The sequence below is a fragment of the Choloepus didactylus genome, chromosome 11 (genome assembly GCF_015220235.1).
Source record: "Choloepus didactylus isolate mChoDid1 chromosome 11, mChoDid1.pri, whole genome shotgun sequence".
Lineage (NCBI taxonomy): Eukaryota > Metazoa > Chordata > Mammalia > Pilosa > Megalonychidae > Choloepus > Choloepus didactylus.
In genome coordinates this window covers 58,685,957-58,712,817 of record NC_051317.1, presented here as the reverse complement: position 1 = coordinate 58,712,817, position 26,861 = coordinate 58,685,957, and the positions used below count along the sequence as shown (strand labels likewise).

At 43.1% G+C, this 26,861-nt stretch overlaps 1 protein-coding gene across 4 annotated transcripts in view; it reads right to left on the bottom strand.

Annotated features, from left to right (window-relative positions):
• Positions 1-26,861, bottom strand: part of PDZD2 (PDZ domain containing 2) — a 410,031-nt gene that overhangs the window by 312,254 nt on the left and 70,916 nt on the right. The gene's annotated exons all lie outside the window — the stretch shown is intronic.

Genomic DNA, 26,861 nt, shown 5'->3' with positions numbered 1-26,861 from the left:
TTTATAACATAAATGCTGAGTTTTTGCTGAACAAGCCCTCACTTGTCCAAGCCTCAGTTAGTCTGTTGTATAACATATGTAGATTGGTATTTTTATTGACTTTTGTGACACACCAAACGGCGTTCAGGGAAGAGTTTGGTGTCATTGCACAGAAACATTTAAGTCATCCAATGTAAGCATTGGAAGGGACATCTGTGGTCATGCAGTTTGACCCACTCATCTAGCCACTGAGGAAATAAACTATCCATTTAAGTTTATACAGATCATTCCAGAAGGAGCCATAATCAGAATCCTGATTTTCTGACTTCTGAACCAGAGCTCTTTTCACTTGGAGAAACCGAAGAACAACGTTTAATTTTTTAAAGGCATGCTCTATCAACCACGTTAAGAGAAAATGAGAAAAAGTTACTTAAAATTCAGAAAAAAAGAGCCAGAAGCCTGATTATACCCAATTAAGTTAATATACCCTCCCAATGAAACTTTCCATAAAGAAGACATTGTGGAATTTGAGTTCCTCTGCCCATCTCTGAACAAACTTCGTAATGAGCTGTGGGGTGACCCAGAGGTGAAGAGAGAACAGAAAAAGGCAACCAAGAGCTTCAAAAATCCAGCCTTGGAAACACCCCCGCCCCATGCCCAAGGGACCCTCTTTCCTCCTGTGGCCCTGGCTCCAGAGAGGCATTCAATCCCCTTGTCCCTGCAGTATCCTATCAGGATGGGGTGGAGGGATTCAGGTCCCTGTCACTGTCCCTTCTGAAAGGGGAGTATGAGGATCGACGCGAAACTGGTTGCCAAGGGCTGCAAACAGAGGCTGAAAGGCACTCCATTAAGCTCAACATCATTATTATTAAACCTACAATTTAAAACCAATTATACTTTGCAGAAGACTGCAGCCTCCATTTAAACTACTCCTGGGGAAAAATTAAAAAGCCCGTTATGCAGAGTTCAAGGAAGTTACAGAAGCGCTTATGCCACACGAAGCTGGGATTCAGGCGCAAATTTAATAGTAGCTGTGGGGTTCTCACTAGGATGGAAACAGGATAATGGGAAGCAAATGCTAGAGAATAAAAACAAGATGCAAGCGTCTTCCTTTCACCAAAAAGCAGTTAGAGCTCCTGGAGATTTCAAAATAAATGCACTTATTTCCCTCAGGGGCAGAAAAGCGAACACCTCAAAGTAAGTCAGAGGTCCAAACTGGTAGCTCGGCTTTCTCACATGCTGGCTGGGGGGCGGAAAAAAAAAAAAAAAAGCAATCACATGCTAACATCTAGAAATCAGGATTCTCCACCCAAAAAGTCTGGATTTGCAACATCTCTTGAAAATTCAGATAATCCAGTAAAACTGTGGCAATGATGGTCCTGAGCTGAGGCTTGGACGTCAACTTCAGAAGGATGGATGGGCACATGCTCTCTTGTTCCTCAGTCTCTACCACTCCCTATTGCCTGCTGACACAGACCCCCTGGGTCCATTGTCTCTTATCCTCATGTTTGCACTGTGCTTTTGCTTCTAGAGGGTTACAAAGAAAGTAAAATATTTCTTATCAAGTGTCTCTATCAAAAATTTTCTACTTGACCGTCTTTGTTTATTTATGTTACCCTCCTGACATATCTTAGACCTTTGGTTTTTTTGATTCTGGTCCAAATCTCCTTTCCAGGACAAGTTTCCTAAAGCTGCTGAAGATATCAGCCATATGGCAGGTCAATTCAATTCCTATAACATCTATCAATGCCCACTGGGTTCAAGAGATGGCACTGGGCCTTGGGGGAGAAACTGAAGGGTAATTAAGGCCCATCATTTCACTGTGGGGTTCCAGGTCAAAAGACTGCATAAGACACTGGAGAAGATGATGTCAGAAGAACGGCATAAACCACCTCGAGGTTCAGAGGGGGCAGAAACCACATCTGGCCAGGGTATTGGGAAAAGCTGCATGGAAGAAACTGTGTTTGGAATGAGCTTTGAGGAGGGGTGGCTTTTTGATAAGTGCAGGAGAGCAAGAGAGATCTGCTCACAGAAAACAAGGTGAGCATTTGAAAAGACAGAAAAGCCTGGGAGTATGCAGGGAACAGTGAGTAAACCTCCCCCAAAATGGATGAACTTGGAAAGGGAGGGGATGGGTGGTGGAGCTTCTGTGTTCTGCTCCCACCTCGTATCCCAGCCCACTTCTGCCAAGGCAGAAGCAGCATCTTAATTACCTGATGACATCTGAGTGATACAGGGGTGCCTCCCTCACAAAAATCTCCCGTGGTGAGAGCCCCCAAACCACCTCCCAGGAGGCTGATGCCATGGAACGGGACTCAAGTGGGACGTGACCAATCAGTGAGGCGAGCCGCTTGTGGAATGGAGCACCAGTGGGGGCCCAAGCACCGAAAAGAGGAAAAAATTGATCTCACGCTTTCAGTTTTCTTCACTCTTGAATCACCTGGGGCATGATGAATACAGAGGTTTGCCCTAGATACACTGTCAAGCTGAGCTTCATTTCCTCATTCAACTCACCTATCCTATTCCTGGAAAAACAAAACAAACAAACAAAATATACGTGGCCCTACTATGTGCTACTGACCTGGGCCAAGAGCGGCACAGATAAAACGTCATTCCTGCTACTAGAGGCACTTTCAGTCCCGCAGAAGACTGCTAAGCAGGGAAGAAACTTCAAAACAACAAACCCTAACCCACAGAGTTGTTAAAAAAACAAATGTGAATATAAACTAAGGGCCGAGTATAAAATAGAGAGTCAACAAAGTTACTTTCCTCTTGCTTGCTTGCTTGCTTAGGGCTGCTCCTCATTTTAATAAGTGCTGATAAGGACCTGGCACATACTAAAACCAGGGTTATCTGAGTGCTATTCCAGGTTGGGGAGCCCCTGCATTAGACGAACAGTGTCAGAGACAGACACAGAATAAGGCAGTGGACCCACACCAGACACTTCTGGATCCGGCAAGCCCAGCCTCACCAGGATTGCAATGCACGGAGAACCTAAAACCCTCTTAAGAGTCTTTGGTTTCAACCTCTGCCTCAACCAAGCGTGTGATCAGAGCTGCTGACAAGCAGCTAACTAGAGAGCTTTAAATTTCATCTCCTTTTAATTTTCCCACCCACCCCCTGCCAGGAGTGCCTACCTGCAGGAAAGGGCCTTCCCAGAAAATGGCCCAGAAGCAGCAGCAGGAGAGAACTCACAAGCTCAGCTACTGGGAAGAGAAAGAGGACCCCACCCTACCTCCTGGGAAGAGGAGCCTCAGGGTGGGAGGCAGGGGGGCCAGGGAGAAGCCCCACGGGCCAGGCTAAATCTGGGGCTTATTTCAGCTTCAACCAGAGCAGCTTTAGTTTTGTACGTTAGCACTATGTGTTAACGCTTTGAAAAAGGGGAACTGTTTCTAAAACAATTTGTTGACTACTGACCGGTCCACTCAGCCACTTTACAGAAAAGAATGAGCTACAGAAAAGGGGAGTGTTTGTCTCAACTCTACTGCTTAATGATGAGCTCCTCAAGCACCCAGACCAGTCCACCTCCTTTGGTTCTCGACACGCTTGTGCAAAGGGGTTCACAGTGACAGCTGGATGGCTTGTGATCATTCTGCCAATGTTGGCCAGTAAAGATAATTTTACAGATAATTTGTGAGAAAGTCAGGTCAAGAATCTAAGGCTTCTCACTATAACACTCATATTAGCAAACAGGTCTTTTTAAAAAATAAATTTATTATGGCAGGCCCAAGGGCATTAGCTGTCTGATAAAACATCTTGATGCCCAGTCTAGGAAATTGGGCTGGTGCTCCCACTTGGCTTGTCTGAGAAGGCCAACAAGCTTACCAGGAATACAGCCAACAGATACATTCACAGAAGGCATCTCAACCATATGAGGCAGCCACCCATTCCGTCATTTTTAAATTGTGACTTTGGTTCTCCCACCCCCTGCCAGCCTGAGCTTCTTCATGTTAACCTAAAATGTGGGGGCCTCCTTAAAAGTAAAAGAGAATCCAGAGATCTAACAAAGAAAAAAATAACGACATACCCAGGGAATTCCGCCTCCCTTATGCACAGTAAACAGACCTCCAGAGTCATTCATGCATGGCCAGTGGGCCATCATGTGAGCACTCTGCCCTTAGAGGCTTAGATGACAGGGTTTCTGGAAAGCTCTCTGAGGTCAGGTTGCACATGATAGGAAATGGAAAGACAACCCTGGCACGTGGTAAAACAGAACTAGTAGAAATTTTGATGGTTCTGCCACCAGGAGGAGCAGAAGCCAGCATTGAGCATACGCTGGAAGCTGGGGAGCACTGGCAGAAAAGTCACCAAGCCATCCAGTTGTCACTGTGAACCCCTTTGCACAAGCGTGTCAAGAACACAGGAGGTGACTGGTCTGGAAGCTTGAGGAGCTCATAGTTAAGCTGCAGAGTTGAGACAAACATGCCCCAAACAAAGACTTCCTGGAGGTAGTACAGAGCACAGAAGAGAGGGAGATCTTGCCCAAGCAGCTCCTGAAACTCTGGGTAAGGACCTACAGGAAAAGAACACTTTACCATTTGAGGAGTATTTGCAATGAACAATGTATCATTGGTCTAGTTTTCTGGGATAGCCCCTGTTTACTCCTGTTGTCCTGGGGTAATTAATGAATAGCACTTCCTTTCACTCTCAAAAGTATCCTAATTGGATGAAAAATTATATACAATCCCCAGTCACAGGGCCTTTCCAACATATCTGCTCAGGGGTGACAATTTAAAACACCAATTTTGAGCAGTAGCTCTTGTTTATGCCGAGGATGACAGATAGCTGGCACACGAGTCCATTTCCTTCCCCCATATCCATGACAGGCATTGCTAATGGATCATAGCTCTCTTTCCCACTGATCCTGGATGAGGTTATAGAATCTTCTGAAAACAATTCTTCAGTCAGCCATTATGAAAATGAGTTGACACTGCTTTACCCACTCTGCTCTATACCTCGTCTGTTCAAAAAGCTGTTCAAGAGGGCTTCAAATTCCAGAGGCCACCAAGACAAAGGCCATAAAAGCCCTGTCCCAGCTGAACCTAGGCATTAGTCTTGGCCAAAGCCAAGACCATTCTCTGATTTCTTTGGGAATTGGCAGTGGCTCTTGCCCAGATACCTGGAATCCAAACAACAGACTCTGCCTTCCAGGCAGACCAAGCCAGCTAGAGCCCCACAGTTCCAGTTAGAGCCCTAATTTGGTTGTTCATGTTTCTGTAGGGAGCAATCTATGAATGGCTTGCTATAATGCTAGGTCCTCCACTCCGCTTTATGGATCAAATTTCGCTTGTTTTTTTTTTTCTTCCTTTTTTCCTTTCTGCCCCCAGATTTTGGCTGTGATAGATGGCACAATTCAGACAAATCTACTGGAATTCAACATGCTGTTTCCTAGAAAAGATCCGTTGTTTCTTGATATTAGGAAAAAAAAATTCATTTACATGTGTTAAAACTTACTACAAAAGAAAAAGTTAAAGAAAAAAAAGAGAAAAATGAATACTGTATACTTTCATAAGAGAGGACATGGGGACATGAGCATAACTGGAGACAGGAGAAATCTGACCTTACAAAGAATTTACAAAGAAATATGAAAATAGGATGGCTAAAAGGCTAAAGCTTTCCCAGAGGTGGGCAAGACTCTAATAAGCTTGTTAAGGTGGAAAGGTGAGAGAAAAGTGTGTAAATAGGTGAGTGAAGGAAGTTTTGATGAACCACTTAGAAAGACTTGGGAAAGGATATCTCTGCAGGTGGCATATGAGAGCTTCCTGAAGGAGGGACACTTCCAAGATCTACTTGGATCCAGTTATTTTTTTTTTCAACAAGTATTTATCAAGCATCTGCTGTGTATCAGACACTATTCTAGATGCTGGGATGAAGCAAAGAACAAAACAAACAGAGAGAAAAGGCTCTCTCCCATCCATTCTCTTCCTTCCTCCCTCCATTTCTCTTTCTCTCTCCACACAGACACATAGACAGACAGACACACATAGAGGCATTAATAGTGATCTTCTCTGAATGGTAGAATGATTGGATCCCTTTTGGTCCATCCATATTTTCTAATTTTTCTACAATAAACCTGAACTTCTTTATTATTATGAAAAATATCATTTTAAAGAAGTGAAACTATAAAAAAGAAATCTGAGCACATGTACAAGAGACAAAGTGATGGGCATCAAAGGGACACTCTGTATCAGTTTGTTCAACTGAATGATGAAGGTGTGATGAGAGAAGCCAAGTTATCCAGAGCGGCCCCCTCCCTCTTGTAGTGTCTTTGCGAGGTCTTAGCCTTGTGGACTTGAGAAGCCCAAGGCCGAGAGGGTGCTAAGCACAGAAATAACACACACACCACCAGCTTCGTCTACATGTTGCTTCTTACCCTACAGGAGAAGTTTTTAGAACCATTAAACTTTTTAGTAATATCACTAAAACACTCTGAAATAATTTCAATATATCCTTAGCCTCAGTAATTATACATACAAAAAAAGGAGAAAGAGAATACACTGTTTTTACAATATGATTCTTTCCTGTTCAAACTATAAAGGGGGAACAATCTTTTTTTTCTTTTTTTTTTTAGTATTGCATGAAGATAATATTGGAGAAGGGAATAAATGTCAAAAGAAAAAAGATGATGCCTCATTCAAATAATATCAATATCAAAAGGCACTCTTTAAGCAAGTCATTTTCTTTCCTTTTTTTTTTTAAAGAGACTTAAGATCATCTCTTGGACACCAGCTGTTAGCTGTTGACGGAAGGACTTTTTTGACTTACGAGGATGTGGCAGACCCAGTCCTGACTCTCCATGTTTAGTGGCAGTAAACATGGGCAGGGCAAGTCCTGCTCTGGTTTTGAAAGAAACCAAACTAATGACTTTGCCCAAATCTCAAGAAACTGATTTAATTTTCAGCACATGAGTGTGATTTAGAAATGGAAAATACATCAAAGCAGGTTTAAGCCAATAACCAAGCCATAGTCCTCAAAAGATCCATGCCTTACAATTCAATTGTGGCAAACAAACAAAAGAAACACCAACCTATAAACTTTTAAGAAACTATCTTAGGAAGTTCCAGACAAACCCAGTTCAGGGACTTCTAAGACCAGTCCTCTATAATGCTCTTACCACATCTGTCAGAAGTTGCCTGTGTTTAGGATCATAAAATAGGCACAATTGAAGGAAAACATTTGAAGGATTAGGATACAAAAACTACATGTGTCATGTTGCCTAAGCCGATTAGCTGAACCTAGAAATATTTATTTCATTCTCTCACCTACAAGCCTCTCATTTGGAATAGTTGGTTGGGTCAACAATTTACTCATCCTATATGCCTGTTCTTCCATTTTCTTCCATTAAATCTGTTTCTTTCATTTCTCCAGTATCTGAAGCACCAGTCATCTAGCTAACAATCTGACAGCTAGTGGGCATCCTATAAGCAGTTGTTGAGGATGGATGGATGGACGGACAGATGGACAGACAGACGGACGGTTGGATGAGCGGACAGGTAAAGGTCTCTGCCCTGAAAGATTTGTCCCAGAAGAACCTGGCTGCCACTGGGCCCTGCCTCTGAAAAGCCACTCACCTTTTTCGACCAATAATTGTCATCTATTCACTCCACGAGTAATTTATTGATTATCTGTGATGTGCCAGGCATTGTGTAGGATACAGATACAGAAAAAAAAAATGAGAGTTTACACACTAGTTGAGGAGAAAAGACAGGTAACAATTAGCAGTCGAATATAATCAAGCAGGAAGGTAGACTTGATGCTAATGGGATTCAGAGGAGGTTAAGACTGTTGCATGGCAAAATTCACAAAGGGGAAAAGAATGCTAATGTTATTCATGTAACATCCTCCAAAGAGGAGGACTGGCTGCATAAGCTAAAAGAATATTTGGAAGAGTTTCTGAATTTGTTTAGAAGCCCATTTTTTTTTCTAATTCTATTGTACAGTAGAAAAATTACTAGATGACAGATAGATATAGACAGAGATAGGTAAATAGATAGAAAGATTGATAGATGACATATAGGTAGAGTAATAGAAACAATGACTACCATTTGATTCACATCTACCAAAAGCAGTTGATAAGTCAAATGCCTTCAGAAAGCAAGCAGGTAACTCTAATCAAACACTTACTGTACCAGATGCTGTTCTAAGTGTTTTACATGCATTTTCTCACTTAGTCCTTGCCACGATCCTCTGAGAAGGTACTAATATTACCCTGCTTTACAGATGAAAAACCACAGGCCCCAGCAACTTGAGGTGTTGCAAGGTTACCAGCTCGCCCAAAGTTGCACAACCAGGAGATGGTAGTGCAAAGACTCAGGCCGGGAAGTCCTGACTTCAGGGCCCCAGTTTGCTGTCACTACCCTCCCCTGCCACAGAGGGATGGGGGACACCGTGGCCCAGGCCCCCTTCAACGGGAACAGTCTCGCAGATTGGTAACACACCAGAATACCAGGGCCGAGGGAAGTTAAAAAAATCTATGCTTTTAAATGTGTAAATTTTTAAATATCCTGGTTTTTAAATATTGACAACAAAGTTGATCTTGAATAAAAAATAACTACTGGACAAACCCAACAAAACCATGTGCAAGGAGCTTCAGCCCATGTGCTTCCAGTGAGTGCCATCTGCCTTGACACTTCACCAAGGTTCTTTTCACTCATGTTTTGCTTTTCTCAGTAACCCTGTGAAGGAAATATTATTATTTCTGAGGGGCAGGTGAAGAATCTAAGGCTTAGGAAGAATACAGGATTTTCCTGTAAATGCACCTAGTAACAAGCAGGGGCCTAGACTCAAAGGGCAAAGCTGGGGCCCCTTGAGCATCACTACTCTGGTCAGAGACCCCCACTTCCGCAGTTCGCTGGGGAGAGAGTTGTCTTTGGATTTACAGATTGTTTCCTTTCCCTGTGCAAATGGATAGGATTTGGGTCATGGATTAAGTATTTACTGGTCAAGGCACCTTAAATTTAATAAATATGTGTTTGAAGGAATGAACCAGATCCTTTGCAGAGAGCAGTTTTCCTAAGGAGAGAGTGGCTGGAAGCAAGAGAATGGGCCTTTGGGGGTGAGGGGAAGACACTCCGTGGGGAAGAACAAACACCAAAAGGAAGGCAGAGACGCAGGCATCTGTCTGGGGCAGTTTGTGCTTGGAACAGACACTGATGGACCCTTTTCTCTCCTAGAGGACTCGGCCATGGGAGGAACTCAGAAAAGACAGGAACGCCGAGAGACGAATAGTTTTCCCACGGTTCTCAGCTAGGAAGAGAGAGAAGTGTGAGTGAAACCTCTGACTCCACAAGTCCAGTGTTTTGTTCTATCTCACTTGGGGCCAGCCCCTCATTTACAACCTACTAAAACCTGCCCTGACCTTGGGGGTTCTGGATTCCAGTTCACAATGGAGCTTAAGGGAACAAGACCCCTACGAAAATTCTCAGGATGGGCCTTTCTTCTTTTAAAAAAACAAAACAAAACATCTTAAATGAATCTATTTTCATTGCAAAAAAAAAAAAAAAAAATAGGGGAAATAGAGAAACAGAGAAGAAACTAAAACCACCCATAAACTCACCAACAGAGACAACCCACTCTTGGATTATTTCTTCGATCTGTTTCCTAAGTGTGTGTTTGTGCATATGTGCATGCACACACAAGTAATATTTTGTACTTAATTGAGATCACACCACATATGCAGCTTTTTACCTTGTATTTTCGCTTGTCATATCTTAAACATTTTACCATTTCATTACAATTCTTCAAAGACTGACATTTTAATAACTGCATAAGATTACAACAAACAGATTGCTATAATTTATTTTACTAATTCTGTTGTTGGGCATTTAGGTTATGGCCCATTTTCTGTCTATCATAAATGATGCTGATGAATACAAAGTTGTCTCTATTTTTAATTAGTTCTTCAAGATACATTTCTAGAGAAAGAATTACTGGGTGGCAGGACATGCGCTTTGCGGCCCTTAGCACATACACTGCCAACCTGCTTTCCCAAAAGCTGTACCAATTTACATTAAAATTATTATTTTGTTTTCATCTTTTCCCCTTATACTTTCTTAACTTCAGAAACAACCAGTCCATCTGAAGAGATGGCACACCCTCCCTCGTGTTTTTTTTTTAAATACTTAGGCAATAACTGCAGCTGTGTTTTTCCCCAAAGAAAATTTCATTTCATTTTTGAGTAGCAATAAACATGCAACACTTGCTAAAAGAAGCAAAAATGAACTTTTTTTTGGTAAAGCCTCTGGTGAGCAGGCAGTCCCGGGGTTCCGTGAAACAGCCAAATCTATCCCAATCATATAAATCAAAACAAACATGCCTGAAGGAGATGCATTCCATTCGAAATGGCAGCAGTGGTTTAGAGCTGTGTGGCCAAAATGCCCATTAGCTGTTTGTCAGGACTATTTTTAGAAAGTGCAGAACAAGACTGTGAAGAGAACTGGTGCCCCAGTGTCACCCTCTCCCCAGGACTCTGCCTGCAGCCTTCAGAGTCGGCCAGGAGTCAGCTGTGCTCTCTCTACACGGATAAGCCAAGCATACATACCCCAAACAACATTCAGAGCACAACCGAGCAAATACATGCATCTGTCCCAATGTCCCTTCAAGGGTCAAGATTTTCACGAAAAGAATTTCTATTACCAGACTGTGCAGATGTGAGAAAGTTTAAGATACAGCTGAGGACTCCACCTGGGGTGAGATGGACTATCATTTTCTCAGCTAACTGAAACCAAATTATTCTGAGAAGAAACACCTGTGATCCACAATAACACCATGGATTCATATGTTGCGATCTCTCTGATGGTCCAAAAATGCAGTTTCCACTGCTGTTCTTCAGTTCTGACTGATCGTCTACCATGACTGAAGCTTGTGCTCAGGGGCAGGCAGCCCTGGGTGAAGCCTGACGCAAGTTACTTAATCTCTCTGAGCCTCAGTTTTCTCATCTGACAAATGGGGCCAATAGTAATGGCTGCATCATTGGGGGTGGGGTCTCATGAGAATTAAATGAAATAATCCTTAAAAAGCATTTAGCACAACACGTGGCTCCTCATTAAATGCTAACTGTAATACTAGTAGTTATGGTATAGTTCAAAAGCAGATTTATCCAACTACAAATTATTGGCACATTTTACTTCTGACTATCACTGCCAACTAGTCACCCCACCAGAGGAATGGAAAGAACAGAAATGAGAGGCAAAAGGACACATTTGCATTAATTTAGCCACTCCTATAAGCCACATAATGGGAGGAGGGATTTGTTAACAACTGCTAAAACCTAAGTTATGGAATGAATTACAGCTATTCCTGTCCCCATTGAGCATCTACTAGAGAACATGAAGACACAAAGGATTTACATTTGCAGGAACTGTGCACAGTGCCAAGACTTTCCTCTGATCTTATTCTGCCCTCTTGGAACAGTAAGTAGGCTGTCCTGAAGTTCCATGAAATGGAGTCTGTCCAGTCCTCAGGTGGAAGTGGCTGCACCTCAGGGTTAGACAGCACCATAAACCTAGGGTCTCAGCCTTATTCCGCCACTAATTAAGCAAGTCATTCCTCTCTCAGGGTCTCAGTTCCACCAACGATTAAATAAGGCGGTTGAACGAGTGGTCATCGCTAAACTCCTGCTCAGTAATATGAGATAATTCTATCCTCGTAAGCAATTTTAAGATCTAAAATACTCTTTCCTGTGGATCTTGCAATATTCTGTTCTTTGTTATATTGTACTTGTTAACATCAGGGTGAGCAAGCCAGTCAGAGAAGGTTGAACATTAAATGGAAAAAAGGTTATATGGCTGAGGACTGAATTGTGGGATTAGGTCAAGTGAACAGCTATTTACTGAATAGCTATTTACAGCCAAGCCCTATAACGGACTCGCATGCAATACTGTGGGACCAACTAGCCCTGTATGGATTTCAGCAGAACACCAGCAAGCACAGGAAGATAAGCTAGAAAGCCTGTTGATTGTTTTAATGACAAAGCTATCATAAGTCATTAAATGACTTATTAAAGAGCATTTTCCATCCAGTGAATAGCTGAAAAGTCAAGCCATATAACAAAACATAAGATACTATTAGATGATTCTAATCATCTCCATTTTTCATTTTTTTTTGATTGTGTATTCCCCTGACCCCAGTTAGGACCACCTTAGCGATTTAATTCCTAAAACTGCTGCCTTCAAATGCCTTTTTGTACTTTGTCACCTGGGATATTTTAAAATACAGAGATTACATAAAATGGGCAATGGAAGATCATTATTGGGGTCCTTCTTGGGTAACTCCAGCAGGGTGGTGAGCTCCCATCAAGCTGTGTGTTCTCATCCTTAAAATTCTATCTTATAGATAGAAAAAGGCATCGGAATCCAGGAGAATGGGAGGAAGCAGTGACCCTGTGACAGCTCAGGAGTTGCCCCTTTCCATGCTATTCCAAATGGGCAAGCACAGTGTGTGGGCAATGCCAGCACAACTTCGGAACAAGTCCTCTGGAGCCCATCCCTCCATCGCCCTGACCACTTCTAAAGCCCTTCCATCTCCTGCCTCTCCCACCCCCACGCCCAGTACCCACAGACACAGCAGACACCACGGCACCCACCCAGGCTTTCAGGGAGATTGGGCGTTGCACTGAGAGGAGCCAACTTCGGACAAGTATATCCACTGGTTCCAACCGACCAATAAATAAATCTGTTTCAGATTCTCAGTACTCTTGGAGGCAAGGGACAGAAACCCAACCAGAAGAGCAGAAGCAGAAAAGGGAGTTTATTGACACAAATAAATGAAACATCCCTGAGGAGTAGAGATAGCTCGCAACCCAGCTGGAGCCACACAGTGTCCCTAGGAATCTTGTACTGGCTTCCCTCCCAGCTGGCACTCTGCACATGGTGGTAGAGATGATCACAAGCAGCCCAGGCAGATATCCCACCAGCTCAGAAATCCCAGCTGATAGCATGTGCCTCTGTCCTAGAGTTCTGGCAAAGTCATGGGCTGGAACCTCACGGCCTGCATTGGATCCTGTTCCCATGACTTACCCAGTCCCCGAGTTACATGTCTGCTCCTGGAATCAGAGGGTGGGTCAGACCCCCCATGCACACACATGAATTGAGAGTGAGGAAGGCCATGCCCCCAGCTAGTGCAAGACACTCTTACCAAAAGAAGGGAGAGAGGATGCTGGGAAGACAGAAACTCAAGGCATCCCCCACTACAAACACAAAGTATAGCTGTCTAAACCATTTTAACCCCCAGCATTTTTCTATTCTTGGTTTGATGCACACTAAATACTATTTAACAGAATCAAAAATAATTATTCACAATCAAGAATCAGAATATTACCAGCAACCCAGGGAAACCTCTTGTCTTCCCTTCCAGGCACTAAACCACTTAACAGTAACCAAGATCCTGATTTCTAACACCACAGATGGTTTTGCCTGTTATTATACTTCATCTGAATGGAACCATATGGAATGTACCATTTTGCTATTGTGCACTTTACTGTATGTATATTATACCTCAATAAAAAGTCTTTAAAAAAAGAGCTGCTCCTGATACTTCCTCCACTCTATCAACATTGCAATTTGTGTAACTTTCAGGGACTTTCTCAGCTTTCTCAGAGAAGGCCTTCTCTTCAAACGATACAATCTCTTAGATAGCAAATACTTTCAGCATCTTGGACACGGTCACAAGCAGAGGTGCCCAGAGGTGGACAGTCAAGAAAACTCCACCCTTTGCCAGTCTCTGCATCTGGATGGCAGAGGTGGGCAGGGGGCAGCTGTCACTCAAACAATGGTCTGCCAGCAAACCTTCAAAAACTCATGGGTAGAAGGGAGAGACAACATCACTGGGTCACTCCACAATGATACTTTTTAACTTTTTTTTGAGGGGGGTTCAGGGACCCTTAAAGAATAATGAAAGCTATAAACTCTTCCCCTCCACCCCACGCTGAAGCTCATCTGCGGATAAACCTCAGCTCCAGAGAGGCACGTGCAAGGGATGGGCTGTTAGTAATAGAAATCTGGAATGGGGCCCTAACCTGGGCCTCTTAGCCAGGCACAGACCTCAATGGTAAACCAAGGCACTCCCAATCCATAGCCATTGCCTGGATTTGGAAATTAAAAGCAAAAGAAACAGTAGCAATGACAAATACAAAAGGCTTTATAGGCCTGAATATTCAACTTCCAAGCTGGGTAGGTATCCCAAACTGTAGGCATGCAGCAGGAGAGGAACACATAAATCATCCACTTGCATGTCAAAAGGCCAAGCATTGTAAGCTTGGAAACACCTTAGGAGCACAAACAGAGGCTAGAGAAGTATTTCCCCCAAAATTAGAAATAAGGCACAGGAATTCATTCTAGATCAATGATAGCACTCACAACTTGCAGAAGACAGTATCTGAAAGTATCGAAATCAACCATGTTTTCTTTAGGCAGATCCAGGAATTGCTCTCTTGGGAGAACTATCACTCGAATGCCTACCCCATTGTTCCTTTAATCGTGGCTTCTTTTTCCTTTTAAATCAAGAATGCATTTAATGTAACTCAGGTAACCAAATTCTCCTCAGATTTTAAAAATGTAAATAATTCCATGGTCCATCCTATGACAAAGCTGGTGGCTGTCTTACTTTGCACCTCATTCAGGGCTCCCCTGAAAATACTGATCCTCTAAGTCTGCATTATGGGAGCACCCAGTTCTCCTCTCCCACTCCCACTCCCGTTCACACACATACACAGACACACTCACACCAAGTGTCATAGGGTAGTTACTCCTTCACTGGCTGAATTGTCTTCCCTATGACAGAAGAGAGAGCTCACCCTGCCTGTGGCCCAGCTGAACAGAGACGCACTTTGTGTCAGAATCACACGCACCTGCCCCTCGTTGGTAATAGAGTTAAGTGCTGCAGAAGGAGGGAGTGATGTGTGCACGATGTGTTGACACTAACTCAAGTACTCTTGTCAAAACAGTTGCTTCTCATGATGTCTAAAATTAGAGGGCAACAAAAAACAATTCATCCCTTGTGCTAACTTGTAAGAGAGAAATTTCCATTCCTTAAGAGGCATGATGAGTTTTTACTCCTCCTCAAACACTAACTTTTGCTGGAAGTTCATAGGAGTTAAGTAAAATCAGATAGCAAATATTTATTAAGCACCAACCCTGTATATGTATATGACACTTGAGATCCGAGAGTTACAAGATATGCCCTCTGTCCTCTAAGAGTCTATAATCTTTTGGGACTGGGAAGTCACATGGATTAAAAACAGGTCTAGACAACCAACAGAAAGGGAGAAAATATTTGGAAACTATGTATCTGATGAGTTTAATATCCATAATAAATAAAGAACTCCTACATCGCAACTACAGAAAGACAACCCAATTTAAAAATAGGCAAGACTTGAATAGACATTTCTCCAAAGAAAATATGCAAATGGCCAATAAGAACATAAAAAGATGTTCAACATCATTAGTCATTAGGGAAATGTAAATCAAAACAACGAGATACCACCTCACAGCCACTAGAATGGCTGTTATGAAAAAAACAAAACAAAACAAAACAAAACAAAACAGAAAATAGTAAGTGCCAGCAAAGATGTGAAGAAATGGGAACCTTCGTATGTTGTTGGTAGGATATAAAATAATGCAGGCATAGTGGAAAACAGTTTGGAAGTTTCTCAAGAAGTTAAACGTAGAACTATCAGATGACTCACTTCTAGGTATAAACCCAAAAGAATTGAAAGCAGGAACTCAAACAGATATTTGTCTACAATGCTCATAGCTGCATTATTCACAACAGCCAAAAGGTGGAAGCAAACCAAGTATCCATTAGCAGATGAAATAATAAACAAAACATAGTTTATACATACAATGGAACATTATTCTGCCCTAAAAAGGAATAAAGTTCTGATACATGCCACTACATGGATGAACATCATGTTGAATGAAATGTCAGACATAAAGGGACAGATATTGCATGAGTCCACTTATATGAAACAGCAAGAACATGCAAACTCGCAGAGGAAAAAAGGAGAGAACAGGTTACCAGGGTCAGGAGAAAGGGTTAATGGGGAATTAACACATAATGGGTGTAGGATTTCTGTTTGGGATGACGGGAAGGCTCTGGTAACAATGTGGTGAGGGTACAGCAACATTGTGAACGTGATTAATCCCACTGAATGGTATGCCTGGGGATGACTGAAACGGAAAAGTTTTTATGTTGTATATATATTCCCACAATTAAAAATAAAAGGATACACAACTAAAGAGACAGATGATTAAATGCAATATGTGATCCTGGACTGCATCCAACATTCAGAAGAACAGGCTCAAAACAACATTTTGGGACATGTGAAAAAATTGGAACAAAGACTTTATATAAAGTTTTATATCAATTTTAAATGTCTTGAATTAGATAACTGTCCTTAAGATGGTAAGGAAAGGTACATTGAAGTATTGTATTCAAGGAGCATGATGTATACAACCTACTCTCAAATATTTACATAATAGATAGACAGACAGCTAGAGATAGATGATAGACAAACTGATTGATGTATGGACAGAATGGAAATGTGGCAAAATGTTAAAACTGGTGGATCTGGGAGCCTGGGGGTGGGGTGTGTCAGAGTTCCCTAATGGGTTTTGCTTTGTTCAAAATAAAAACTTTAAGGAAAAAAAATAAAACGAACTGTCAAGCCACAAAAAGATAAGGAGGAACCATAACTGCTGAGGGAAAGAAACTAGCCTGAAAAGGCTATAAACTGTATGATTCCAAATACATGACAATTACTATAGAGACAGTAAAAAGGGTGAAGAGATGAATACGTGGCGCACAGGCATTTTGGTATGATACTGTCATGGTGGATACATGACATGAGACAGTTGTCAAAACCCACAGAATTGCATAACACCAAGAGTGAACATTCTAATGTAAACTATTGGTCTTCAGTTAATGTCAACATAGCTATACTGGTTCATTAGTTGTAACAAATGAACCACACCATTTCAAGATGTTAATAACAGAAGCTATATGTAGGGAAAAGAAGAGGTAAATGAGAACTCCGTATTTTCTGCCCAACTTTTCTGTGAACCTAAACTGTTCTAAATGTCTATTAAAACAAACAAACAAACAAATCCACTCATTTTCTAAAAAACAACCCTCTGGTGAAAAGAGATTGTTCTTTGAGTTGGTGGATGGATGAAAGAAGCTGGGACAGACCCTCAACCCCTAACCTCACATTCCCGAAAGTGTAATAGAAAAAGCACAGGCCTTGGAAGCTGAACAATCTGAGTTCAAATACTGCCCCCCGCCCCTGCCCTTGTATAGGCTGTCTGACCCTGACCAGATACTAAACCTTTCCAAATCTCATTTATTCCATCTGTAAAATGGGTGTCATGTGACCTATTTTGCAGGGATGTTGTGAGGATCAAATGAGATGCATATGAAGTCACTAGAATACTTAATAGATCACAGAAGATGCACATTATGTAACAGCTCTAATATAAATACCACATGACAAAAATTTGTCAATTATAGTTCATAAAATAGATATGAACTGAAGGCTGAATATGCTATGTGCGTTTTCTCAATTAATCCTCCCAACAACACTGTTATTTTTCATTTTATAAATGAAGTTTCATTTCATGGACATGGCATTAAAGGCAAACTAATCTGCAATCAAGAAAGATTTAAATCTCTGAAATTTCCTGGGCTAGATAAAAGCCATAACGAAGCACCGTACGAAGCTTGGTGTTCTGGTTTGCTAAAGCTGTCCTTTTGCAAAACACCAGAAATAGATCGGCTTTTATAAAGGGGGTTTACTTGGTTACAAAGTTACAGTCTGAAAGCCAAAAAGTGTCCAAGGTAAGACATCAACAATCGGGTACCTTCACTGAAGGATGGCCATTGGTGTCCGGAAAACCTCTGTTAGCTCGGAAGGCACATGGCTGGTGTCCACTTGCTCCCAGGTGGCATTTCAAAATGGCATTCTCCAAAATGTCTCTGTAAGCTCCACCTCCTCTCTCAGCTCCTGTGCATTCTTCAACGTTTCCTTCTTGGCTGTAGCTCCTCTTAAGAATGTCACTCTCAGTTGTTCTTGGGGCATTTGCCCTCTCTTAGCTTCTCTGGAGCAAAAAGTCTGCTTTCAATGGCCATCTTCAAACTGTCTCATCTGCAGCTAGCCATGAGCGCCTTCTGTTTGAGCTTTTATGGGGCTCCAGTAGACAAATCAAGGCCCATGTTGAATGGGTGGGGCCACACCTCCATGGAAATTATCTAATCAGAGATATCACCTACAGTTGGGTGGGTCACATCTCCATGGAAACAACCTATTCCAAGGTTTCCAACTTAACACTAACACATCCGCCCCCACAAGATTGCCTTTAAGAATATGGCTTTTTCTGGGGAACATAATATATATAGACTGGTACAATTGGTCACTATCATCTTTGTCCTTCCACCATAAGCACTTGCTAAGGAGCCACCAAAAATAAGGACCCTTTAACACACAGTTGGGTCATCTGCTTCAGTGCACCTGTGTTTTGTATTCAGCTCAAAGTACAGTCTTCCTCTTCTGAGAATTTTTTATTGTCCGTTGCATTAATTGGACAATTATTTCCCTTAGGGCAGTGAGGGAAGGGATTTGACCCCAGGGGACATAGACAATGTCTGGAGACCTTTTGTCACAACTAGGGGGTGGTTGTGGTACTGGCATCTAGTGGGTAGAAGCCAGGGAGTGCTGCCAAGCATCCTACAGGGCACCTGACAGCCCCCCGTCCCACAAGAAAGAATGTCAACAGCGCCAAGGCTGAGAAACCCTGCCTTAGGGACAGAGTCCGCATCTTAGATTTCTTTGCAACTACTGTCCATGCCCACCCAAAGCCTTGCACACAGAAAGTGGTCAGTGGCTGTTTCCTGGGTGATCTTTTAACAACAGCCCAGCTTCATTAAGTGCAGCCTGCATATGTGTAGTGGGGGAGAGTTTTGGAGGGAAGAATTTCAACCAATGTCACCTTCAGAGCAGGCCAAACTGACACCGATCCAAGACAGAGAAATACAGTCTGAGCCAAGCAGAAATCAAGTCAGGGCCTATTCTTTACAAGAAAGTTCTCACTTAGCTCTTTAGTGTTTGAACTGTGGACACTGGGGTGGGCCAGACTTGTGCTGTGACCCCAAGTGAAGTCTGCAGGGCAAAGCCTCCTGTAAGGTACTTGACCCCAGGTCCAGGCCGCGTCTGCCCTACACCAGAGACTGGAAGAGGCCCTCCCTACAGCCACTGAGGAGTTTGGAAACAGTCCTCTCAAGTTTTTTGATCTGGTTCTCCGATCTCCAATTGAATCCTCCTCATTCCAAATGATGCCAAAGCATAATGTGCAACACACTACTCCTACATCCTTAGAGTTGACTGTGGCCGTGCACAGACATCATCTCAGTGCCTTGTAGGGCACCCGAGAGCAGGGAGCCCCACTCACATGATGTAGATGAGGAAATGAAGCTTGGAATAGGGTACAGTTCCCAAAGTTACACAGCTGCAGGGAGAAGCAGTACTCCAATACTGAGCTTCTGCCTGCAAGTGCAGAGCTCTTTCCACTCCATCGTGCACAGCTGAAAGGAGCAGACCTGTGAGACAGGCCGGCCTTACAGAGAGGTGGGAGGAGATGCCCAGGGCTGGGGAGCCCCAGTGTCTGCTGCAGGAGATGGGGCAGACTGTGATAAGTCTGAGGCTGGTGGGAACCTCCCAGCAGTAGCTCACCTCACAGTTGGAGCAGGGAGAGGCCAGGTGGAGGGCATCAGATCCCGGATTCCTGCCTTCCTTTATGAAATATTTACCCAGCACTACCAGGTCAGATGCTGTAGATACAGAGGCAACAAGGCAGGTAAGATCTCAACCTTCTCAAAACTTAGAGTCTAGAAAAAGAGATGATAAACATGTAAACAACAACAAAAAACACACACACACAGGGAGTGTCATGTTAAGTGCCAGAATAGAAACACACAAGTAACTTCAATAAAATTCCAGGATGTGGGGGAGGCATTATCTAGAGAAAAGATCAGGGAAATGCTCTCTGAGGAAGTGACATTTAAACTGGGACCTAACAGATGAGAAGAACACAGCTGCATAAATAATGGTATGGGGACGTGTGAGTAGGAGCTGACAATTGGTCTGGGCAGGGAGCAAGGGTCTTGAGTTGGGAAGCAAAGGACAAGCCTGAGGAATGGATTGCAGGCCACCAGGCCTGGCAAGAGGGAGGAGCATCGCATGTGATGTGATCATGCAAGGCCTTGACTTTTATTCTAAGAGCCAGCACTGGCAAGTGTTATGCAACGGAGAGACTTTCCATTTTGAAATATCATATTGGCCACGGTGAGAAGAACAGACTAGAGACCAGCAACAGAAGCAGGACACTGGTCAGGAAGCCTTTGTCCAGACCTGAGATGAAGGTGACTTGCATGGGAAGGGCATTCGTGTACCTGGACAGACAGAGACAACTTGGAGATGGATGCGGAGGTAGGGCCAATGGGATTTGCTGGTGGGGGGTTTGTGGGGAGCAAGGGGGGGAATGAAGGCTGCTTCTGAACTGAGGTGATTGCAGGGTGATCGCTCACCGAGATGGGCAGCCCAGGAGGGAGGTTTGGGGACAAGTAGAGCCCCGTATTCCAACTTTCTACACCAACCCCTGCCTTAAAAAAAAATCCTCCTTAGCTTGCTTGCTATTAATAAATGTATTGACCAAATACAACGTCAAGGCACTGCCACTGAGACTCACTTTTTAAGAAATCTAAGCTATATAAAGTCAGGGGTGGGGGTGGGGCTTACAAAGCAGTAGGTGTAATTTGATTGCGTTTGAGTTTTAAGACAATATCTAAGTATATAAATGGTAGTTAGGGAGGGACTTGGACTTTCCACTTTATACTTTCCTTATTACTTTCATAACATTTTTTTTTTTTTTTAATGAAAAAAGTCACTCTTTTGGAGTCAGGCTTTGTATTTCCAAAAAAACCCCTCTGAAAACACACTGCATGTCACTCACTGGGAGCCATAACCTGTTAGGACATCTTTTAAGGGAGCAGAGTTGGGAGGGAAAGGGACACAAGCCAAGTCAATTAAACAGACAGCCCCACGCATGACGCCCTGAGCACTTTCCAGCCAGCTGTCACGTGAGTCCTCCACTGGCGCATTCAGATTCCAGTCTGCCTTTTCTTCTTGCTGCATCAGTTCCCATTTTTCTATTCTGGCATGCTCGCCGTGGAGGTATGTTTAAAGTCAGACAGTGAGGGTCCCTGTTCTTCCTTTGCTCAAGCCGGCCCCATTTGCTTTGACCATCAACATGACAGCAGGCATCAGTCACCTCCTCCAGGAGGCCCTCCCTGACCACCCCAGACTGTTAACAATTTCTTTTCTGGCCCCCTTCATGCCATAAGCAAGTCCTGATTATAGCACTTATCCCATTATATTCAGTTTTATTTAGATATATTCACATACCATACAATCATCCAGTGTACAATCAATTGTTCACAGTACCATCTTGTCATTGTGCATTCTTCACCACAATCAATTTCTAACCATTTTCATTGCTCCAAAAAGAAAAAGATAAAAATAAGAACAAAGATAGAAGTATTAAAGAACACCCAAAACATTCCATCCCTTCATCCTACCCTATTTTTTTATTTAATTTTTGTACCCATTTTTCTACTCATCTGTCCATACATTGGATAAAGGGAGGCCCAGACATCTTTAAGAAGCTAGAAACTTGCTTTCCCAGCTTGGTGTAGGCATGTGACCTGGTCTCCGTCAACCAGAAGCGAGAGGCATGAAGCAGCAGTTGCCTCATGCAAGCCATTTTAGCAAATGCAACTACGGACATTCGACTATCAGAAACATCAGAATTAGCAGAGATTCTTAAAGTAGTGTCTTGTGCTCAATGTCAAGCATGGGAGCCCATGCTCAGAGATGGCTGCAGAAGGGTCTCCAGTGGAGAACTGGACTGCCTGAACTGGTTGTATTGCCTCCAAGCCAGTTGTGTCTCCACCAGAGCTTCTTTAATAAAGTACTTCTCTGCCTAAACCAGCAAAAGCGGATTCCATTGTTTGCAACCAAAAGTCCTGACTGATAACTGAAGTTCTCAAGGCAGAGATAGAACCTCTTTCATTCTCTGTCGCTAGTGTCTACTAAAATGTCTCGCATATGGAAGGCACTCAATAAATTATGTTGAATAAATGAAAAAAAATGGAGAAGCCAGAGTATAAATGATTACTCTTTCAAATTCCCTTCCTTTCAGTGATCATTAAAAGGTATTATTTTCCCTGTAAGTCTTCTCACTAGAAAAGGAACAAAGGGAGGTTGCTTCTCAGAGTGATTCTCAAACTGTGTTCCTTTGGAATACTGGAGATGTTCCCATTGCTAAAACTGAATAAGTTTTTCCAAAAATAGAAGAAAAATTATTTTATCATTATAGCACAATGAATTTTGTCAGTTTCAAAATTTCACTCAGAAACTTTTAAAAACTCTGGCATCTGCTACTGTTATGTCAGCAAGTACAGCAGATGAAACAATAATTGAGCAGGTAAGCAAATATTGCAGCAAACACTTAAAACTGCCAGCCTGCTTAGTTCAACAGTTTTCCCCCTCTCTGTGCCCATTTTATTCATAGGGATTTTAGATTGCACGGTTAATGCAGCATCCTATTTTCTGCTGGTAAAGTTGTTCCTGTTCATTTTACGGAATCAAATGATTCAACATTTTATTGAATGGACCCCATTGACTTACAAATTCTTGGGCACCTGAAAATTTTTGAGAACTGCAGTTCTAAGATGTTTTCACCTCTAGCTATCCCTCCTTTTAGGTCTCCTAGGCTTAACTCACAGCCTGCAGAGATGTACAATGGAACCTAAACTGGAGCTCCTGGCTGCCAGATCTTCACCCAGGCCCCTCTGCTGCCTCGGTTTGTTCTCCACAGCAAGGTGGGGGAAGAAATTATGATGGGGCTCTGGGGCAGGGCCAGCCTCTTATATGGGTGTCTTTTATGCATCAATAGATTCCTAACTCTCCCATCCCCATTAGAAGTTCTTCCTTTATACTGCTCACTGTCCCCTCTTTCCCATGCTCTTTTAAGGCACAAATACCACTGGGAGGAGTGACCTTTAAATTCCATTAATGTGAATGAGTTACACTGAGGGGCTGACAGCACTGTCAGCCACCAGGCCCCTGCAGAAAGCCCAGAGAGAAATTAGGAGAGGGAGAGACACAGAAAGAGGAGGTGGGAGGGAACCCAGACAAAATTGTCCCTGGGCCTCGGGCTGGCTCCAGGCCTCTTTCCAGAGACAGCGATTCCAAGGGATGAGAGAGGATTTTAAAAGGGACTCTCTGTGTGGCTAAGTCCCTGGGTAGCTGGGAGAGCCCCTGCCTTATCCTGCTGAGCCCCCTCCTTACCATTCCCAGCCCAGACGCCCAGCAGTGGCTGATGCACAGCTGCACTGAGTTAGCACTCCGGGCTCTGCTTCCCAACAGGACAAATAAGAATGGGGAGCCTCCCACCCCACCTCCTGCTTTAACCAGGCCCTAGGAGGGGCCGGTGGGGGAGTGGGAGGCAGTGGTTTTCTTTCGGTGCAGCCATGTGGTATCTGGCTCTCTTTGTAGTCAGTGGAGATGGAGAAGGGACACTGGCAAAAACTAGGCGGCAGAATGAGCAGAAATTGATGGGAGGCGGGATTGGGAAGGAGCTAAGACCACCCAGGTTCTGGTTTACATGTCCAGGTCGAACATGGGGCCATTCTCTGGTAGCAGGGACCTTAGGAGGAGTAGGTTTGGGGATGGCTGTAGCTTTATCATGGAGATTATCATGATTTTTTTTTTTTTGGTTAATTCATTTTGTTTTTTGATTAGGGAAGTTGTGGATTCACCGAACAATCACGCATAAAATGCAGGATTCCTATTTACCACCCTTTTATTAACACTCACATTGGTGTGGTACATTTGTTACAATTGATGAAAGCACATTTTTACAATTGTTCTATTAACTATCACTCATGGTTTACCTTAGGGTTCACTGTTTGTGTTGTGCAGCTCTGTGCCATTATCATGTTTTAGTATTTTTATTTATGTGGCTGTTTCCCTGGCTAGACTGCATATTCGTGAGGACAGAGGCAGCATTTTAGACATTTCTGTATATGCCACAGCCAGTCAAGTGTTTGGAGCAACCATTCAGTACTTAGGCAACAAACATTAATTGGGGACCCACCATGGGGCCAAGACTGGCTCGAATACTGCAATACCCAAGGCATTGTGCAGGTGACACACAATCAGCACAGAATACATGTTTATTGGGTAAATGTTTTAGAGGATAGTTAAATGTGGATAATCATTCAGTGATTGTAAATTAATAACTGATTCCTTCCAAACAGTACAAAGTATAATTTCTTCAAAAGAGAGCAAAGGTGTGTTACTTCTATTTATCACTATATTCAAAATGCATTTGAGAGGGAAGGCTAGATTTAGGAGGAAATGGGCCAAATCCATATCTAGGCAGTCCCCAATCCAATGTGAGATCATGTGTTTGGGACAGGAATGAAGAGTAAAGAAAGCACAGAAGAATGGCCTACACAATATGCCCTGCAGAGCTTACACAGGGCTGGGAGAGCACAGCAAGACACAGCTTGCTGAAGCAAAGTCAAGATCTTCGTTGCAAACCAAGAAAACAAGTAAATGAAGGAGGCATCCCTTTTATTTCTAGATGGTGGTATGGGAAGCTCCCATTAATCCAAAATAGTGAAATAAGATCTTGGGTACATAATACATATGGCACAAAATCTGGTATCAAGAGAGCACACAACAAATTATTATTACTACTGATGTTGTTCTTAGAGATGGCCCACAAAGGAGTATCTTATTAAGTGACTTTTCTAGGACATTTATATGATCAATTATCAAACAGTCAATAAAATGAAATTCACTCAACACTACAGTTGGATGGCACATAATTTCGTCTTCCTTTGATGATGCTCAATATACTTTAAGATCTCATCCAACTTCCAATATATTAGGAATAACATCAATTACCTCTAAATCTTAATGACCATAAAATATTTCCTGATTACTTTTTATTGCTGGATGAACACAGAGTGACTTAACGGGGATGCTGGGGACAACAGAATCACTGGACCAAGAAGAGCTGTGATTTACCCATCGGGCATCCAGAGTGGCTATGACACTTCCCAGATATGTCAGTCATGTGCCTATTCATCTCCAGGGAAGGACCAAGCTCATCTTGAAGAGATGCTGTAAAGTCTTCTTTACTAGACATCTGGATGGACAACAGGTATCTAAGAGCCATGCCCAAAATTGGATGCTGACTTTTCTCTCTTCATCCTACCCATGCGGAGACCCACCCAGGTCCTCCCTGCCCCCCTCCCAACAGAACCATTTTTTTTCATTTATTAGAAAGAAAGAAAAATAAAATTATGCCTATTTCTTCACGTTTGTCTTTAGGGATTTTGTATGTCCAAATAGATTAACCCAAATACAGCATTACAGGGCTCAAAAGAGCTCTGCTAAATCCAGTCCTCTCTCAGTTTTGAGCTCCAGACATGGGGACATAAACACTGATCCTCCAGAGGTGAGGAACAAAGCCTTTCCTTGGGGAGTGTGAGGTTGAAAAACAGAGATACTTAATCGCCTATTCCAGCTCCCGCAAGACATCAAAGGCTTCTCCTGCCTCCTTGATCATACTATTTCTCTCTTCAGAGGCTTTAAACAATCTGCCCTTTCACATACTAGAAAACAGATTTAAGCACTGTAAGACGGATAATTCAAACCACAGGTGACAACCAGGACCGTGGAAGCCTGGACAAATGGAATCCATGGACGTGTCATTAAGAATCGCTCTAGAGTGGCGCAGGCCACCCAACAACCACAGCCAGACTCCGACGGCAGGAGGCACCTGACCGAGAGCTCTGTCTTGGCCCCAGCTGGCCACCCCTGTTCTCAGCCAAGCCTGTGGACATGAGCCCATTTCCAACATCCACACCTGTTAGCTGGGACATACAGATTCAACAGTCAAATCCTCTTCTCCACAAAGGATGCTCTCCTGAAGCCACTACCCATCAGGGGAATCACTAACTTCCTTAATGGGTGCTGGAAGGAAGGAAACCAAGATGTAAAAGAACCAGACCTTGATTTCAATTATCTAATGGCCTAATTATGAATAATTAATATGCAGATAATTAGTAAGGCAGTATCTAATGGTGGACACTTACTACACAGGCTAAGTTTATAGAAATCCAAAAGCTAGGGTGCTCCAGCATAGCTTAGAAGAGGACACAGACCTTGAAGGCTAGGCAGGTTTCAGGCCAACACTGGGAGGGAAATGAGCACTGCACACAGGGGGATGTGGGAAAGCACATGACAAGTTTAGAGGCCAATGAATATACGTGTCTCCCTCTAAGAGCATGGCAAGACCCAGGTACAGAATAAATCTAAATCACCTAAGTATTGCTATTTCCAAGACAGATGACCAATAAATCAACGCACTGAGTCTTGATATGGCCTCAGAATCCTTCTCAACACTGTATTCCAAGTAATCACTGTTCACACTCGATGAAAATCACTTCGCTCTCCCTGAGAGATAATGGGGTAAGCCCAGGCTGGGCTAGGAATCCTGAGGCTGGACATGTCCAGATCCCTGAGTCAGAATCGTTTCCTGGATATTAAGGAAGAAAGGGGGTTAGTATCGGTTACATCTCACTCCCAGAGCCAGAAGGGGGTTCAATCTTGTGGGGCAGTAGGGCTGAGACCATTGCAACCCACAAAGGTTCTCTGAGAACCATCACCCTTGACATGACCATAGGCTCTAAATCCATCCCCACCTCTGCCAAAGGGGCCCTGTTGTAGCTGTTTCCTAAAACGATCAACTGCAATT